Here is a 19,837-nt window from a genome sequence, read left to right as displayed (position 1 = left end):
AACTTCCATTCTTTGCTTCTGCATCTATCAGCTGTTAACAATGCCAGAGTTTGGGCCATGAGAGAAATAGTAAAATGGGGCTAGACATATGGAAGGTTCAACTTTAGATTTCAGGACACCATAAAACCTTCAACTGACTCCTTTCTGCACTTCCAAGAGTCATAGCTGTCAATTGCTGAAAATTGGTGACATGATTTTCTACCATTTTAAGGTGGAGAACAGATTTAACATAACTTTAAAAAAATCTTACCAAGCCTTAATTGTGCTCTGACTAGATTCACAAAATACAGAATAACAGAGTTGGAAGAGACCTTGGAGGTCTTCTAGTCCAACCTCTTGCCCAAGCAGGAAACCCTATATTATTTCAGTCAAATGGCTCTTCTTGTGATGGAGTACCCACAACTTCTGAAGACAAGCTATTCCTGATTAATTGTTCTCACTTTCAGGAAATTTCTCCTTACTTCTAGGTTGGGTCTCTCTTAAGCAATCCTCTACCCATTATTTCTTGTCCTGCCCTTAGGACAAGATGTTTTATCATTGAGACCATTCTGCAACCAACAAGGTAGACACAGACTTCAAAGGATAATTAGAACTCCAGAAAAAACAATTGCTACCAACCTGCCTTCCATTGAGGACTTGTATACTTCACAAGTAAAAAAGAGATGTCAGGCTGCCTCTGATTATATCTAGGAAAGAATACACCTTGACTTCATTTGCAAATAAAGAAAAGTACTTTTACTAAGTACATCCGGACAGCAGCAGTATAAAGTTGGATCTGAGACAAAATATGGCTAACATTCCATATCCCCCCTGTTACTCCATCCTCTTCCCCAAGAGGTCATCAGGTCTGGTCCAATGCCAGTTTCTTCTCGGGGCCCCGTGGTAATCTTCTTCCACAGGTCTCTTGCTGTCAATCATATCAGGAATGCAATGTCCGTTGAGAGTTCGCGCTCTAATTCCTGTTGAATTCAAAGCATTAATCTCCCCTCCCCCCTTAATTATGTCAGACCGACACTCTTAAAGGGCCCTCTCTACTTAACCTGAATCCAAGAGCTATTTACATTACAAATCAAACCCCATGCTATCTAACAACTGAATATAAAGAGTACAAAAAGATGTGAAGATTGGAGTGGAGGCTGACAAGAGGGCTGTGAAAATATTTATAGACCCCTCGCATCTTGGACATAAACTGTTTCAAGTCCTACCCTCAAAACGATGCTATAGAGCACTGCACACCAGAACAACTAGACACAAGAACAGTTTTGTCCCGGACACAATCACTCTGCTAAACAAATAATTCCCTCAACACTGTCAAACTAGTTATTAAGTCTGCATTACTGTTAATCTTCTCATCATTCCTATCATCCATCTCCTCCCACTTATGACTGTATGACTGTAACCTTGTTGCTGGTATGCTTATGATTTATATTGACTGTTTCCTAGTATGATTTGATTGCTTATTTGTTCCCTGTGACTATCATTAAATGTTGTACCTTATGATTCTTGATGAATGTATCTTTTATGTACACTGAGAGCTTATGCATCAAGACAAATTTCTTGTGTGTCCAATCACATTTGGCCAATAAAGAATTCTATTCTATTCTATTCTATTCTATTCTATTCTATTCTATTCTATTCTATTCTATTCTATTCTATTCTAATGTCTTATTATTAGCCTTCACTAAATGATTTACAATATGGCAATAAAGATTCATATTCATGCTTCCATCCTGGCATCCAATATGTGTCAGCATCCATCCTGACATCCAAAGAAAGTTAAATGTGGCTTCCGTCTATCAAATGTTGCCCATCCCTATTGATTCTCCAAAACCAAACAGAAGATCTAGATGACACCCAATTTGTCCTCTATTGCTTTTCCTTTTTCAGAATAGAATGGGAATGGATTGTGCTCTCATGCAGCTTCTGGAATTGTACAAGAAATCTGTGCTCTTGCCTCTAGATTCTAGAACCTCCTAAAATTGTGTAAGGATGGAGCAAGCTTTCCTACAGTTTTCAGAGGTTAAAGAGGCTATTGAAGAGCATTCTCCAAAACCACTTCAAGAACAAATAACAAATATTACAAGCAATCACATTCCAAAAGTCCTCTGGAAAAGTTTGGTCGTCAGTCATTTCTAGAAAGCCATCACTTCTAGCTTCTAAAGAAAGACTCTTCCAAAACTTCAGAGCCATGATAGAAAAGCAATACTTTCTCACCTCCCCACCACACACAAAAATCACAAAAGTGGGGCACCATCATTAGCATCTCCCATCATATAGTATGTTGGGTATAACGCAAGCATCGTAGAAAATCCAATCTCAAAGGAGGATGATAATTTTCTTCTGAAAGATGTGCAGTTCAGCTTGTACGTGTTTAGAAATGAATTGCAAGTTGCTAAAATGTTGTAAAATGGACTCACCATTTCAGGAAGATTTCTGTTTTAGTTGAAAGACCGGCTTAGCAGAATACCTTGAAGGGATCTGGATGCCCTCTGGTTACCTTTCTTTAATCTCTAGGAGATATGAGAAGTTGCAAAATTTCTCTAGTTTGCTTCAACCAAACTTTTATTAAGGTCGTAGGAAGCAGCTTTGTCTATCAGATAAGTGGAATCTTTTCTGAAGATGTCACTGCAAAAGTAGGGCACTAATGTATACTGGATAGCTTGCCTTGCAACACAGAGGATTCTTCAATGATGCAAACAAGCATCTGCCAGTGTGAACAGGAAGATGATTCAAACTAACCCTGCAAATTGCATCCATTGTTCATTCATTAATTACTCAGCAGACAGAAACTGCTTATAAATAGTTTATTTAGAATAGAATAATCGGGTTGGAGGTACATTGGAGGTCTTCTAGTCCAACCCCTGCTAAGGAGGAATATCTGTGATGGTGAACCTTTGATGTGCCTGCATGCTGGCCTGAGTGCCAGAAGTGGCACGCAAAACTAACCCACGAGGTATGCGCAGCCCCGCTGGCCTTTGCACATGTGGGAGCACCGGTACCCAAAAGAGTGGCGGTCCATGAGCCGGCACCTGAATACCAGCATGGAAGCGCACCCGACGAACAGCTGGCCATCATGCATGCGCATAACATCAATCTGGAAGGCCGGGTGCCAGCCTGTGAATGTGTGATGGAACACAGCTCTTCTGGGTTCCGCTGCTCCCACACGATGGCCAGCTGACCGTGCGTGTGATCACAGGAATGTGGAATAGGAGCCAGTGAGGCCGCACATTCTTCATGGGATGGTTTCGCGTGCCGCTTCCGCACGCATGCCATAGGTTCACCGACACTGACCTATATCAGTTCAGACAAATGGTTATCCAATCTCTTCTTAAAAACTTCCAGTGATGGAGCTTTTAAAACATCTGGAGATAAGTTGTTGCAGTGATTATGTCAGGGTTCCAAGTAACACCCCCAACAAAAGAAGACTCCGAGGCTTGAAGTTCCTCAAAGTTTGATTTTATTAAAGATGTCATATTGGCACATCTGGGAAAACCCGAATCTGAAAGCTTCCAGGTTTTCCCCACCCAAAGGAAAGTCCAAGTCCCTGCCCAGCACCCACATGTCCATCACATGGTCCAATCAAAGCACCATCCCAACTGGAGATGCCTCCCAGCCACACCCCTCCAGATGCAAGTTGTTCTTGACTCTCTGAGAAAGGAATGTTATTATGACTAAATATCACCCCTGCTCCATACAATCCCCCCTCCCAGGTTCCCACAGCAGTAAATGTGACAGGCCTGAAGGCCCACTGCAAAAGATGGCTTCCAGACTTGAGAGATTAATTGTTCTAACTGTCAGGTTAGTTCCTTAGTTCTAAATTGCTTCTCTCCTTGACTAGTTTCCACCCATTGCTTCTTGTCTTGCCCTCAGGTGCTTTGGAGAATAGCTTGATTCCTTTTCTTTATGCAATCTTTGAGATATTGGAACATTGCTATCATGTCACCCCTACTCCTTTTTTTCATTAAACTAGACATATCCAGTTCCAGCAACCGTTCTTTATATGTTTTAGCCTCCAGTTTCTAAGGTTTTATGTTTATTTCTAGCATTGTTCTCCTCATATTTTTCAGCTGTAATGGTAGTTTTATGATGAAATGAATTCCTGCAATAATCTAACAGCAAACGAAATCATGACACAGGATTAGGTTATCTGAGGGACTGCCTCTTCCTGATTATAGCAGCGATTATATCTAGCAGAGAAGGCATGTTGTAAGTACCACCTGCTAGAGACCTCCATGTGTGTGTGTCTAGGAGACAGGCTTTCTCTACTGGGCCTCTACCCTATAGAACAGGGGTCTCCAACCTTGGCAACTTTAAGACTTGTGGACTTCAATTCCCAGAATTCCTCAGCCAGCTTTGCTGGGAATTCTGGGAGTTGAAGTCCACAAGTCTTAAAGTTGCCAAGGTTGGAGACCCCTGCTATAGAACATTCTTCCTTCCCAAATTCAGATTAGCTCCATTCCTATTAGCATTCTGGAAATTCCTCAAAACTTTGTTGCATCATCAGGGCGACAGGGTCTTGGAGAACTAGAGATGTTCTTAGATAAGTCCATTGTTGTTGGTCTTTTATTTTCTTGGTGTGGTTTGTATACCTAAAATCTTTTAGGTTAGGGTGGTTTTTTTCATTTTTAATGGTTTTTTATATTTTATAATGATTGTTTTATTATTATTTATTTATTTATTTGATTTGATTTTTATACCGCCCTTCTCCCGAAGGACTCAGGGCGGTGTACAGGCATAATAAAACCGACAATACAATATACAAGTTTAAAATACGATTTAAAAAACTTATTTAAATTAGCCCAGTGATTAAAATTTACCATACTAAAAAACCCCGTTTAAAATTAATAAATTTAACATTAAAATCCCAATTTAAGCCAGTTGTTTTATATTTGTTGTATATTTGTTGTATATTTGTTGTTTTTATTTATTGTTGGATGCCGCCAGAGTCACATTTTTGTGAAATGGGCACCCATATAAATGTGATAGATAGTAGATGATATTGTAATAGATAGATAGTGGCTAGATGGGCAGACAGACAGATCGATTTCCAACCAGGCAGCCATGTCATTTTCCTATGTACTCTGCTTCTTACAGTCCCAACCCTCCAGATTTTCCATCCTTCAGAGATGATCCTTCCTTCTGTTTGATGTTATCTTTACTTTCACCATTTAAATGTAGTTGTAATATAGGAAATAGAGTTTTAAATTACATTTCAGCCTAGATAGATAAAGTGTAATTATTCGCTCCTTTCAGGTCCTGCACCTGCACATAAATCTCTTCCTGTTTGCAAGTTCAGACCACTTTATATCTCCCTTTGGGCCATGGCCTGGATATTTGTGAATAATTTCACCTTCAATAGCTTGTCTTCAGTCTCTTTACTTGTAGCAACTAGTGAGTGTGTGAGTCTGAACATTCACTTTCTTTTGTTTCTTTTGTTTCTCTCCCTATATATTTTTGTTGAAAAGCAGTAACTATAGTACCATTTTGAAGTATAAAAAGGAAAGGTAACAAAGAGGAAATCAAATCAAAAACTAGGCACTTAGGAATCTGATTTCTGAGTTATATAGTATCCATGGTATAGTCCTCAATGTCTCTTTTGCTCTATAGTTTCTCAAATTCATTGAGATGGAACTTCAGAACATAATCTAACAAAATTTATGCACAGTCACTCATGCTCTGGTCACGTCTCGGTTGGATTACTGCAATGCTCTCTACATGGGGCTGCCCTTGAGGTGCACCCGGAGGCTACAGTTAGTCCAGAATGCGGCTGCGCTGGTGATAGATGGAGCCGCTCGTGGCTCCCATGTAACATCACTGCTGCGTAGTCTGCACTGGCTTCCTGTGGTCTTTCGGGTGCGCTTCAGGATTTTGGTTACCACCTTTAAAGTGCTCCATGGCTTAGGACCCGGGTACTTACGAGACCACCTGCTGTTGCCCTATGCCTCCCACCGACCCGTACGCTCTCACAGAGAGGGTCTCCTCAGGGTGCCATCCGCCAAACAGTGTCGGCTGGCGGCCCCCAGGAGTAGGGCCTTCTCTGTTGGAGCATCGACGCTCTGGAATGAACTTTCCCCTGGCCTACGTCAAGTGCCTGATCTTCGGACCTTCCGTCGTGAGCTAAAAACACATTTATTTATTCAAGGAGGGCCAGGGATAGGGGTTGTTCCTCTGCCCTGGTCCTATTAGACCTCTCAGCGGCTTTCGATACCATCGACCATGGTATCCTGCTGCGCCGGTTGGGGGGATTGGGAGTGGGAGGCACCGTTTACCGGTGGTTCTCCTCCTATCTCTCCGACCGGTCGCAGTCGGTGTTGACAGGGGGGCAGAGGTCGTCCCCGAGGCGCCTCACTTGTGGGGTGCCGCGGGGTCGATTCTCTCGCCTTCTGTTTAACATCTACATGAAACCGCTGGGTGAGATCATCAGTGGTTTCGTGTGAAGTATCAGCTGTATGCGGATGATACTCAGCTGTACTTTTCTACACTGAACCACCCCAACGGTTATCAAGTGCTGTCCCGGTGTCTGGAGGCCGACGGGTCTGGATGGGGAGAAACAGGCTCAAGCTCAATCCCGCCAAGACAGAGTGGCTGTGGATGCCGGCATCCCGGTACAGTCAGCTAACCGCGCTGAACATCGGTGGCGAGTCATTGGCCCCGATGGAGAGGGTCCGCAACTTAGGCGCCCTCCTGGATGAACGGCTGTCTCTAGAAGAGCATTTGACGGCCGTCTCCAGGAGAGCGTTCTACCAGGTTCGCCTGGTACGCCAGTTGCGCCTTTCTGGACCGGGATGCCCTATCCACGGTTACTCACGCACTCGTGACGCCTCGCCTGGATTACTGCAATGCTCTCTACATGGGGCTCCCTTGAGGGGCATCCGAGGCTACAGTTAGTCCAGAATGCAGCTGCGCTGGTGATAGATGGAGCCCTCGTGGCTCCCATATGACACCTATCCTGCGCAGACTGCACTGGCTTCCTGTGGCCTTCGGGTGCGCTTCAAGGTTTTGGTGACCACCTTTAAAGCGCCCATGGCATTGGGCCGGGTTATTTACGGGACCGCCTACTGCGACCGAATACCTCCCACCGTCCTGCGCCTCACAGAGAGGGTCTCCTCAGGGTGCCGTCAGCGAGGCAATGTCGTCTGGCGGCGCCCAGGAAGGGCCTTCTGTGGGGCTCCCACCCTCTGGAACAATCTACCCCGGACTTCGTCAGCTTTCGGACCTTCGGACCTTCCGCCGCGGGCTTAAAACATACTTATTTAATTGTGCAGGACTGAGCTAGATTTTAAATTTTGGGTTTTAAATTGGGTTTTATTTCTATTTTTAATTGGACGGGCTTTAGAATAAGTTTTTTAAATGTTTTATATTGTATTTATATTGTATTTATCTGTTTTTAGTGCCTGTAAACCGCCCTGAGTCCCTTGGGAGATAGGGCGGTATATAAATATGATTAAATAAATAAATAAATAAATAAATAAGCGGGACTGGCATAATAGTTTTAATTTTAAATTGGGGTTTTTATTGTTCTGGGTTTTTAAAAATTTTTTATAATTTTAAATTTAAACTTTTAATTATCAGCCTTTTTGTAATCTGCTAGGTTTTAATTGTTGGTTTTAATTGTTTATGTATTGTGTTTTATCTTTGGCTGTACACCACCCTGAGTCCTTTGGGAGAAGGGCGGTATAAAAATTTAATAAATAAATAAATAATAAATAAATAAAATGAAATTCAATGTACAGGAAAGTAAAGTCCTACACTTAGGTAAGAAAAACCAAAAGTACACATATAAACTGGGGGAAACCAGGCTTAATAGCAGTGACTGTGAGAGGGACCTTGGAGTCTTAGTGGTTTGTTGTTGTTAGTTGTGAAGTCGTGTCCGACCCATCGCGACCCCATGGACAACATTCCTCCAGGCCTTCCTGTCCTCTACCATCCTCTGGAATCCATTTAAACTCATGCCTACTGCTTCAGTGACTCCATCCAGCCACCTCGTTCTCTGTCGTCCCGTTCTTCTTTTGCCCTCAATCTTTCCCAGCATTAGGCTCCTCTCCAGTGAGTCCTTCTTTCTCACTAGGTGGCCAAAGTATTTCAGTTTCATCTTCAGGATCCAGCCTTCTAAGGAGCAGTCAGGGTTGATCTCCTCTAGAACTGACTTGTTTGTTCGCCTTGCAGTCCAAGGGACTCGCAGGAGTCTTCTCCAGCACCAGAGTTCAAAGGCCTCAATTCTTTGGCGCTCAGTCTTTCTTATGGTCCAACCTTCACAGCCATACATTGCAACTGGGAAAACCATAGCTTTGACTATATGTCTTAGTGGACAACCAACTAAATATGAGCCAGTGGTGTGCAGCGGCAGCCAAAAAAGTCAATACAATCCTAAATTGCATTAACAGAGGGATACAATCAAGATCAAGTGAGGTACTAATACCACTCTATAAAGCACTAGTAAGATCACACCTAGAGTACTGCATCCAGCTTTGGTTACCACACTATAAAAAAAGATCTTCAGACTCAAAAGTGCAGAGGAGAGCAACCAGGATGATTAGGGGACTGGAGACTAAAACATATGAAGGATGGTTACAGGAATTGGGCATGGCTAGTCTAGTGAAGAGAAGGACCAGGGGAGACATGGTAGTAGTGTTCCAATAGTTGAAGGGCTGCCACCGAGAGGAGGGTGGTCAAGCTATTTTCCAAAGCACCTGAGGGCCAGACAAGGAATAATGGAGGGAAACTGACCAAGAAGAAATTCAACCTGGAAATAAGGAGGAACTTTCTTAGAGACAGTGAGAACAAACAACCAATGGAACAGCTAGTCTTCAGAAATTGTGGGAGCTTCATCACTTGAAACTTTCAAGAAAAGTTTGGACTGCCATTTATCAGAAATGGTGTAGGGTCTCCTGCTTAGGTGGGGGGTTGGACTAGATGACCTATAAAGTCCCTTCCAACTCTGTTAATCCCAGGACCCAGATTGTTGGGGGCAATAAGTTGACTTTGTATATAAATATACAAATAGAATGAAGACTATTGCTAACATAGTGTAAGCCGCCCTGAGTCTTCGGAGAAGGGCGGGATATAAATGCAAATAAAAAAAATCAGTTATCTGTTAATCAGAAGGTTCTTGTGTGCAACTCTTTGTGGGCCCTCTTCCTTCTTGATCTTTCTGATAGCAGCAGTGGGAGTGAGCTTTGATTAATGTTTTCAGCAACTAGGAAATTATTTCATTAATGTTTCTAGTAGATTAAGAACAAAGCAAGCAATGAATGAGGAGTGTACAGCCATATAAGAACAGGTCTCAAGCTACCAAGGACACTGACTTGAACTTTGGTGATTTGCAAACTCATTATAATGGGAAAACCACACCTCCTGAATATTTAGATGAGCATTAACAAGATTGTACTAACAAATTACAGGATGTTACATCAGGGGTGAAATTTACTTACCTTCCCTACCATTTTGGAAGTGCATGTGCTCCGCGAGCACGCAAGCTTGCATCACATGTGCCCCCAGACCCTTCTACGTACGTGCAGAGAGTAAAAAACATGGTTACTTCCTGCTTAAAACCAGGAAGTAACGACGACCAGGCGAGTGGGTGGAGCCTTGTGCTGCCGTCGCTACCGGTTCTCCAAACCACCCACTGCCATTGCTACTAGTTTGGCTGAACAGGGCCGAACCAGTAGCATTTTGACTCAGCTGTACACGACAAACTTCTCCTAAAACTAAAATCCTACAGCATCTCCGGACCTCTCCATAATTGGATAATAGCGTTCCTGTCAAACAGACAAGTGGTCAAAATAGGCAGTGCCCTATCAAATCCTGTTCCTGTCAATAGCGGCGTTCCCCAAGGCAGCGTTCTTGGACCAACACTCTTCATATTATACATTAATGACCTCTGTGACAATATTATAAGTAATTGTGTTCTCTTCGCTGACAATGTTAAACTATTTAACACTACCAACAATACAGCTACCCTCCAAAAAGACCTTGACTTTGTGTCAGAATGGTCAAAAATTTGGCAACTCCAAATCTCAACCAGCAAATGCTCTGTCTTACACATTGGAAAAAAGAATCAGAACATAAATACAAGCTTGATGGACATTACCTTGTAGATGACCACTACCCCATTAAAGACCTTGGAGTTTTCATATCAAATGATCTACGTGCCAAAGCCCACTGCAACTACATCGCAAAAAAGGCTTTAAGAGTTGTAAACTTAATCCTGCGTAGCTTCTTCTCCAGAAACACTACACTACTAACTGTTCTGTCCCCACCAACCACAACCAAGCAGACACATGAGCTGACTATATCTGCCAGCAATTTAGTCCGACAACAGATATCAGTTCTGGCAATGAACCTGCAGTGGCCTGCCAAGTTCTCCTATCTCCTCAGACCAGCATAACCGCAGTTCAGAAATAAACAAAAGCCAAAGTCTTAGTCTCAAAATATTGTAGCCGAAGTTTCCAAGAGGCAGTTTTTGTCCATCACAAGAAGCTATGGAGCAGCTCCTCCTGCTTTAATACCCTGTGGGGTGTGGCTCCATGACTCAGCACTCTCTAGGCCTGCCCCACCCCTTCTTTTGTTGTTCCCGCCTCTCCTTTCTATGATGCCTGGGATCTAACCAGGACTGATTGTCAGCAGCTGCATCTTGTGGCATTTCCTGGGAGGGGGAAGGTGCGGGAAAAAGAGTCCTAGTCATCTCCTCCACCTGGCCTGCCTCTGGGACCTGGAGCGGAGCCAGAGAGGAAGGTCCTGCAGAGGGAAGCCCTGTCGGCTCTTCCCCCTCACTCACTGAGTCACTCTCTGCCAGGAGGCCAGGCTTGGGGGCTGAAGACACAACACTAACCAGAGCATATAAAACATTTGCTAGACCAATTCTTGAATACAGCTCACCTGTCTGGAACCCTCACCACATTTCTGACATCAATACAATTGAACGTGTCCAGAAATATTTTACAAGAAGAGTTCTCCACTCCTCTGAATACAACAAAATATCTTATGCCACCAGACTTGAAATCCTGGGTTTAGAAAATGTAGAACTCTGATGCCTTCGGCATGACCTGAGTTTAACTCATAGAATCATCTATTACAATGTCCTTCCTGTTGAAGACTACTTTAGCTTCAATTGCAACAATACACGAGCACACAATAGATTTAAGCTTAATGTGAACCGCTCCAAACTTGATTGCAGAAAATATGACTTCAGTAACAGAGTTGTTAATACCTGGAATGCACTACCAGACTCTGTGGTCTCTTCCCAAAATCCGCAAAACTTTAACCAGAAACTATCTACTATTGACCTCACCCCATTCCTAAGAGGTCTGTAAGGGGCATGCATAAGAGCACAAGCGTGCCTACCGTTCCTGTCCTAATGTTCCCTTTAATTGTATCCAATTTGTATAGTTATTACATACTTATGCTTATATATATGCTTATATATTGTATAGTTATTTCATGCTTATTTCATGCTTTATTTATTTGTGATAAATAAATAAATAAATAAATAAATAAATAAATAAATTTCACCCCTGTGTTATGTCATATGCTAGAGTTACTGAGCATATATACTACATCAGAGATGAGTTAATTGATTTTAACCATTGAAAGAATTTACTCCAAAAACAATATGCTTGGTATATAAAATAATTTTCCACCTTTTTAAGCTGCTCCTCTTTTGGTTGAGTTGCCAGTGAGGCAGCTTCTATACATATCTATATAAATAAAAAGTAATTTAATCTACCTTTTCAATCTGGAGTCTGTTTGGGCAAGGCACACTGGGCTATTGGGTCTGGCGACATTTGCAGCTAACATTATTGTCATAGAGATGCTTTTCAGAATGGTCTTTGCCAATCTGGTTGAGAATGTTTCGGAATTCAGTGCCAAACTTCACAAGACCCAAAAGTAACATTGGATGAAGAACATTAGGTTGTGTAAAGTTTATCTAGAAATGAATTATTTCTTCTCTTCAGATCATGTTGAGTCCAGTAGTGTAATTCAATTTTTTTTACTATCGGTTCTGTGGGCGTGGTGTGGCTTGGTGGGCTTGGCAGGGAAAGGATACTGCAAAATCTCCATTCCCACCCCACTCCAGGGGAAGGATATTGCAAAATCCTCATTCCCTCCCCACTCCAGGGGAAGGATATTGCAAAATCTCTATTCCCACCACACTCCAGGGCCAGCCAGAGGTGGTATTTGCTGGTTCTCCAAACCCTGTCAGAACCTGCTGAATTTCATCCCTGGTTGAGTCATTGCATCTTCATAGCTAAGAATCCAGCTCCAGGATGTTCTGTCCTATTTCAGGGGATGAAAAACAACCATGATTAATTCGAAAGCCCCCACCCCACCCCACCCCAAAAAATGATATGGACAGGAAAACAAATAGTGAAAATAAAATATCAAGTAGTGAAAGAAATGGACATACTGTACACCTGAATAAGTATTTGCTTTTAGAACAAAGGATGCTTGGATTAGAAAACTCCTTCTAACGCTATGCTGTTCAAAACACATCATGAGGGTAACAACATTACAATCATTTGTCAATGCTGTGAACTCCTTGAGTCAATGACAGGAGATACAAAAAAGAACAAGGGTACTCATTGTCCCCTCTTCGGTTTTTGTTGGTTCTTTGAAATAACATGATAGGATGAGAGAATTGTGGGAGTAAAGATTTAAAATCCACAGATTGTTTTGTAACTATGTTCCAGATGGTACATGTATTATGTAGGATATCTCCCAGTTATAGAAAAGTCATTTGAGGAAAAGTCAACATGACATGTAAGATAAGAGTGGGCTTTATCAAGATGGTCCTACTCTTTGTTCACAAGTTCTGAAAAGCAGTCTTTCAGACCATTCAGAAACTTCAACAAGCGCAAAATGCAGCTGTGCAGGTAGTAAATGATACCAGATACATGCCACACATACGACCGCTTCTGCATGAATTGCATTGGTTACTGGTATGTTTCCAGGTGCAATTCAAGGTGCTAGTGGTTACTTTTAAAGTCCTACATGACTTGGGGCCAAGGTACCTGAGGGATCGCCTTTTTTCCAAGAAGCTCTATCTATCCAAAATATCAAGTAAATGGGAATGCTGCAGATTTCTTTAGACAGAGTATTGACTGGTGGGACCAGACCAGACCAGACCAGACCAGACCAGACCAGACCAGACCAGAACAGAACAGAACAGAACAGAACAGAACAGAACAGAACAGAACAGAACAGAACAGAATAACAGAGTTGGAAGGGACCTTGGAGGTCTTTTAGTTCAACCCCCTGCTAAGGCCGGACCCTATACCATTTCAGAAAAATGGTTGTCCAATCTCTTCTTAAAACCTTCCAGTGTAGGAACATTCACAACTTCTGGAGGCACATTGTTCCGTTGATTACCGGTAATTGTTTAATTGTCAAGAATCTTTTTCTTAGTTCTAGGTTGCTTCTCTCCTTGATGAGTTTTCACCCTTGCTTCTTGTCCTACCCTCAGGTGCTTTGCAGAATAGCTTGACTCCCTCTTCTTTGTGGGAACCCCTAAGATATTAGAACACTGCTATCATGCCATTCCTAGTATTTCTTTTCATCAAACTAGAGATACCCAATTCCAGCAACCATCCTTTATATGTTTTAGCCTCCAATCCCCTAATCATTTTTGTTGCTCTTCTCTGCACTCTTTCTAGAATCTCCATATCTTTTTCACATGGTGGCAACCATAACTGGATGCAGTATTGCAAGTGTGGTCTTACCAAGGCATTATAAAGTGGCATTAATGCTTTATGTGATCTTGATTCTATCCCCCTGTTAATCCAGCCTAGAACTGTGTTGGCTTTTTTGGCAGCTGCCGCACACTGCTGGCTCATATCTAAATGGTTGTCCACTAGGACTCCAAGATCCCTCTCACAGTTATTACTACTGAGCCGGGTACCACATGTGCTGTACCCGTGTATTTGTTTTTTCTTGCTTAAATGTAGAACCTTACTTTTTTTCACCATTGAATTTCATTTTGTTAGATAGCACCCAATGTTCAAATCTGTCAAAATCCTTCTGTATCTTAAGCCTATCTTCTAGAGTGTTGGCTATTCCTGCTAGCTTGGTGTTGTCTGCAAATTTGATTATTTCCCCTTCTATCCCCTCATCCAAATCATTGTGAAGATTTTGAAAAGCACTGGGCCTCAAATAGAGCCTTGGGCTACCCCACTGCATACCTCCTTCCATGTAGATGCATTTCCATAGAGGACTACATGTTATGTGCAGTTGGTTAACCAGTTACGAATCCATCTGGCAGTGATGCTGTCAGACATCCCACATTTTTCTATCTTCTCAAGTAATAGGTTGTGCTCTACTTTATCAAATGCCTTACAGAAGTCCAAGTAAATTATATCCACAACGTTCCTCTGGTCCACTAATTTTGTCACTTTGTCGAAGAATGCAATAAGATTTGTCCAGCATGATCTGTTTTTGACAAACCAATGTTGACTTTTGTTATGACTTTGTTTGCCTCTAGGTGTTCACTAATTCATTGCTTGATTATCCTTTATTATTTATTTTATTTATTTATTTATTTATATTTATATACCGCCCTATCTCCCTAAGGACTCAGGGCGGTTCACAGGCAGTTAAAACACATATAAATACAGATTAAAAACAACAATTAAAAAACTTATTCTATAGCCTAATTTTTAAAACAATATAAATAATAAAAACCCCTTAAAACCAATTTTTTAAAATCTAATCCAGTCCCGCGCAGATGAATAGGTGTGTTTTAAGCTCGCGACGAAAGGTTCGGAGGTCCGGAAGTTGACGAAGTCCTGGAGGGAGTTCGTTCCAGGGGGTGGGAGCCCCACAGAAGGCCCTTCCCTGGGTGTCGCCAGGCAGCACTGCCTAGCTGGCGGCACCCTGAGAGTCCCTCCTGTGAGCGCACGGGTCGGTGAGAGGTATTTGGTAGCAGTAGGCGGTCCCGTAAATAGCCCGGCCCTATGCCATGGGCGCTTTAAAGATTGTCACCAGCACCTTGAGCGCACCGGAAGGCCACAGGTAGCCAGTGCAGTCTGCGCAGGATAGGTGTCACCAGGAGCCACGAGGCTCCCTCTATCACCCGCAGCCGCATTCTGGACTAACTGAAGCCTCCGGATGCCCCTCAAGGAGCCCCATGTGAGAGCATTGCAGTAATCCAGGCGAGACGTCACGAGGGCGTGAGTGACCGTGCATAAGGCATCCCGGTCTAGAAAGGGGCGCAACTGGGACACCAGGCGAACCTGGTGGAAAGCTCTCCTGGAGACGGCCGTCAAATGGTCTTCAAAAGACAGCCGTTCATCCAGGAGAACGCCCAAGTTGCGCCCCCGTCCATCGGGGCCAGTGACTCGCCCCCAATATATTTTGTTTTAAAGGTGAAGCAAACAAGGAGAGGCTTCCGGGTGGCTATCTCAGACCGCCAGTTCCGTGTGATTCTGTAGAGCCGCTTAGACAGCGTTAATCTGCTGTCAAGCGACTTGGAAATCTCTTCCCTCGGGCAAAGAGGGGGAGGTGAGCATTCAGGCTGAAGTAGAGCCCCAGGAAAGCACCAGGAAGATTCCTGGTAGCTTGATGGGAACGCTCCTTCTATAGCCCGAAAAAAAGCTCCAGAATCCGGAACGCTTTTGCCAAATGGCAGAACAAAATGCAGTGTCCATCTCCATGACTGAAATGGATTATTGAAGGACTCTAACGCGGACAGAGCTGAAAACTGGAGCGTTAGCATTTGATTGTAACAAGATTTTAACTCCCTGATAGAGAATGTATTCGTAGTCAAGATTGGAGATGATGAAAGGAAATGGCGTTTTGTGTATTGCTAGTAAATGGCATTTTGTATATCGAAAGTGAAAGTTAAGGAAATGCTTATTACAATTGCTGGCGTGGAATCTTTAAGAAGAATATAACAAGATATTTTTTTAAATGGAATTTTTATTTTTTATTTTTTATCCTTTTTTATTTTTTTATTACAGTGTTTAAGAAGAAAAGTTTATTGAATTTTTCTTTTTTCTTTTTCTTTTTCTTTTTTTCCCCCTTCTTCTTATTTATTTATTTATTTATTTATTCATATTTTTATACCGCCCTATCTCCCTAGGGACTCAGGGCGGTGTACAGCCATCTAAAAACAACATAAATATACACAGTAAAACATTAATCTAAAAAACTTATTAAATAGGCCGAATATTTAAAATAGACATAAATAATAAAACCCCAAGTTAAAACCAAATCTAAAATTTAAACAATTAAAATTTAAAAATCTAGTCCAGTCCTGCGCAAATAAATAGATGTGTCTTAAGCTCGCGGAAGGTCCGAAGGTCAGGAAGTTGGCGAAGTCCTGGGGAAGCTTCGTTCCAGAGGGTGGGAGCCCCACAGAAAAGGCCCTTCCTGGGCGTGCCAGTCGGCACTGCCTGGCTGGCACCCTGAGAGTCCCTCCTGTGAGCGCACGGGTCGGTGGGAGGCATTCGGTGGCAGCAGGCGGTCCCGTAAGTAACCCGGCCCTATGCCATGGGCGCTTTAAAGATCATTACCAAAACCTTGAAGCGCACCGGAAAACCACAGGTAGCCAGTGCAGTCTGCGCGGGAGAGGTGTTACATGGGAGCCACGAGGGCTCCCTCTATCACCAGCGCAGCCGCATTCTGAACTACCTGGAGTCTCCGGGTGCTCCTCAAGGGAGCCCCATGTGAGAGCATTGCAGTAGTCAGGCGAGATGTCACGAGGCATGAGTGACCGTGCATAAGGCATCCCGGTCTAGAAAGGCGCAACTGGCGGACCAGGCGAACCTGGTAAAAGCTCTCCTGGAGGCGGCCGTCAAATGATCTTGAAGACAGCCGTCCATCCAGGAGAACGCCCAAGTTGCGTACCCTCTCCATTGGGGCCAATGACTGCCCCCAACAGTCAGCCGAGGCTGCAGCTGACTGTACCGGGATGCCGGCATCCACAGCCACTCCGTCTTGGAGGGATTGAGCTTGAGCCTGTTTCTCCCCATCCAGACCCGTACGGCTTCCAGACACCGGGACAGCATCTCGATAGCTTCGCTGGGGTGGTCCGGTGTGGAAAAGTACAGCTGGGTATCATCAGCGTACAGCTGGTACCTCACACCGAAACCACTGATGATCTCACCCAGCGGCTTCATATAGATGTTGAACAAGAGGGGCGAGAGAATCGACCCCTGAGGCACCCCACAAGTGTGGCGCCTCGGGGCCGACCTCTGCCCCCCCATCAACACTGTCTGCGACCGATCGGAGAGATAGGAGGAGAACCACCGATAAGCGGTGCCTCCACTCCCAATCCCTCCAACGGTGCAGCAGGATACCATGGTCGATGGTATCAAAAGCCGCTGAGAGGTCTAATAGGACCAAGGCAGAGGAACAACCCCTATCCTGGCCCTCCAGAGATCATCCTGCTTGACCAAAGCCGTCTCAGTGCTGTAACGGGTCGGAAACCGGACTGGAGCGGGTCTAGATAGACGGTTTCCTCCAGGTACCGAGGTAGCTGACATGCCACCACACTCTCTACAACCTTCGCCCACGAGCGGGTTGGAGACAGACGATAATTACCTAACACAGCTGGGTCCAGGAAGGCTTCTTGAGGAGGCCTCACCACCGCCTCTTTCAAGGCGGCGGAAGACCCCTCCTGCAAAGAAGCATTTGTAAGCCCCTGGAGCCAGCCTCGTGTCACATCCTGTGTGGTCAGCACCAACCAGGAGGGACACGGGTCCAGTAAACATGTGGTGGCATTCAACCTACCCAGTAACCTGTCCATGTCCTCGGGAGCCACAGGGTCAAACTCATCCCAAACAGTCTCAACAAGACGGCTCTCAGACATCCCACCCGGATCTACCCAATTTTGGTCCAGACCGTCCCGAAGCTGAACGATTTTGTCGTATAGATAGCCACTAAACTCCTCAGCGCGTCCTTGCAACGGGTTATCCCGCTCTCCCTGTTGAAGGAGAGAGCGAGCTACCCGAAACAGGGCGGCTGGGCGGTTATCTGCCGACGCAATGAGGGAGGAGACGTAGCAACGTCTCGCTTCCCTCATTGCCACTAGGTAGGTCCTTGGTATTACTTAGTTTAAAAATGGCTTTCAAGCAAAGTGATTTAACTACTTCTAAAATACTGGACATTTCCTCACTTCAGATACAGAAATTGAAAGAAGATATTAAAGATGGCTTAAAGAATTTTTTACAGGAGCTTATGGAGGTTCATCTTTCAGAAATAGATCAAAAATTTGATGAAATGGAGAAAGAAATATTGGATTTTAAAGATATGGTGGAAGAACAGAGGAGGGAGATGAAAAAATTAAAGGAATCAATTAATCCATTATTGTTATCTAGTATTCAAACAGAGGAAAGACTGGAAGAAATTAACCAAATTAATTTAGATTTGCAAAGGAAAATAGATGAAGTTCAAATTAATTTGAATTTAGAAAATAAAATAGATGATATTCAGGTTAAGGTAGATAGGGCAGATGAAGAAAGGGTTATATTACAATATAAATTAATGGAATATGCTATAAGGGTGAGAGGATTAAAAGAATGTAAGGAAGAAAATTTGAAAGAGATTTTTATTCAGGCCTTTGCTCAGATAGATGGAGTGGAACCAGAAGATTTTGAAGTTAATATTGAAAAAATTTATCGTGTTAATTCTTGGTTGGCAAGGCAGAAGTGTTTACCGAGAGATGTGGTTATTTATTTTACAAATAAGAAGATTAGGTATGGAATTTTGCAAGCATTTTATAAAAATAAATTTCAAATATTAGGACAAGATATAATAATGATGAAGGAAATTCCTCCTAAAATGTTAAGAAAGAGAAAAGAATTTGCCTTTTTAGTGGATGAGCTTAAGAAACATCAGATATATTTTAGATGGGAGGTTCCAGCTGGTTTAACAGTGAATTATAAAGGAAGAAAGTATTTTCTTAATACAGTTTGTAAAGCACGAGATTTCTACACTAATGTATTAAAGATTGGGAACTCTTTATTAATAGATGTTAAGTTGAATGGTGAATAGATGGTTGAAAATGTGTAAGATAGAAGAAGGGGAGTGAGAATGTTTAATTTTATTATATATGATTATGGTTAATTTTTGTAAATGATTTATTTTGGATATAAAGGTGTAATTTTAGGGGTACTATTTGATATATTTGAAGTATAAAGGAATAGGAAGATGGAATATTGTTTAATTTTGGAGGATAGATAGTAAAATTTAATTTGGATTAAATATTATATTTGAGAGATGGATGTAATGTTGTTATATGGTTAACTAGAATTTAATTGTTATAATAGATATATTTTGGATAAGTTATAGGTGTAATTTTAATAATGTTATTTGATATAAGTAAAGTGAAGATTTTAATTATTACAATTGATATATTGTGGAGATAATATAGGATTAATAATAATATTTGTAATCTGATTTGATGTATGTAAATGATACCAAAGATATGAAAAGATGGATTATTGTTTATGTTTGGAGGTTGGACAGTAAAATTTAAGAAATTAAATTGGAAATATGAACTATTCTTGAGAGACTGCTTAAGGAAGAAAGACATTTCAGAAGAATCCTTGGTGAATATTGGAAGATGGAACGTTGTTTTGGTACTGATTGATGAAGGTTGGATATTAAAACTATGTACTTTATTGAAGAACAAATACGAACTCAATTGGAAATTTCTGAGATCGAGGAGTCGAGGTTTTAAGGAGTGACTATGGATTATGATTTGTGTTATATTTTAATTTTTGATTGTTAGTTTTATACCCTGTATTCGGTTCTGGGAAGTCCTGGGGGGTGGGAGGAGGGAGGGGGAGGAAGGGGGTATGAGGGTAGAAAATGGATTGATGGTTAATGTACAGAGATG

The sequence above is a fragment of the Ahaetulla prasina genome, chromosome 1, assembly GCF_028640845.1.
Source record: "Ahaetulla prasina isolate Xishuangbanna chromosome 1, ASM2864084v1, whole genome shotgun sequence".
NCBI lineage: Eukaryota > Metazoa > Chordata > Lepidosauria > Squamata > Colubridae > Ahaetulla > Ahaetulla prasina.
The sequence above is the reverse complement of the archived record's forward strand: the minus strand, read 5'-3'. Positions refer to the sequence as shown.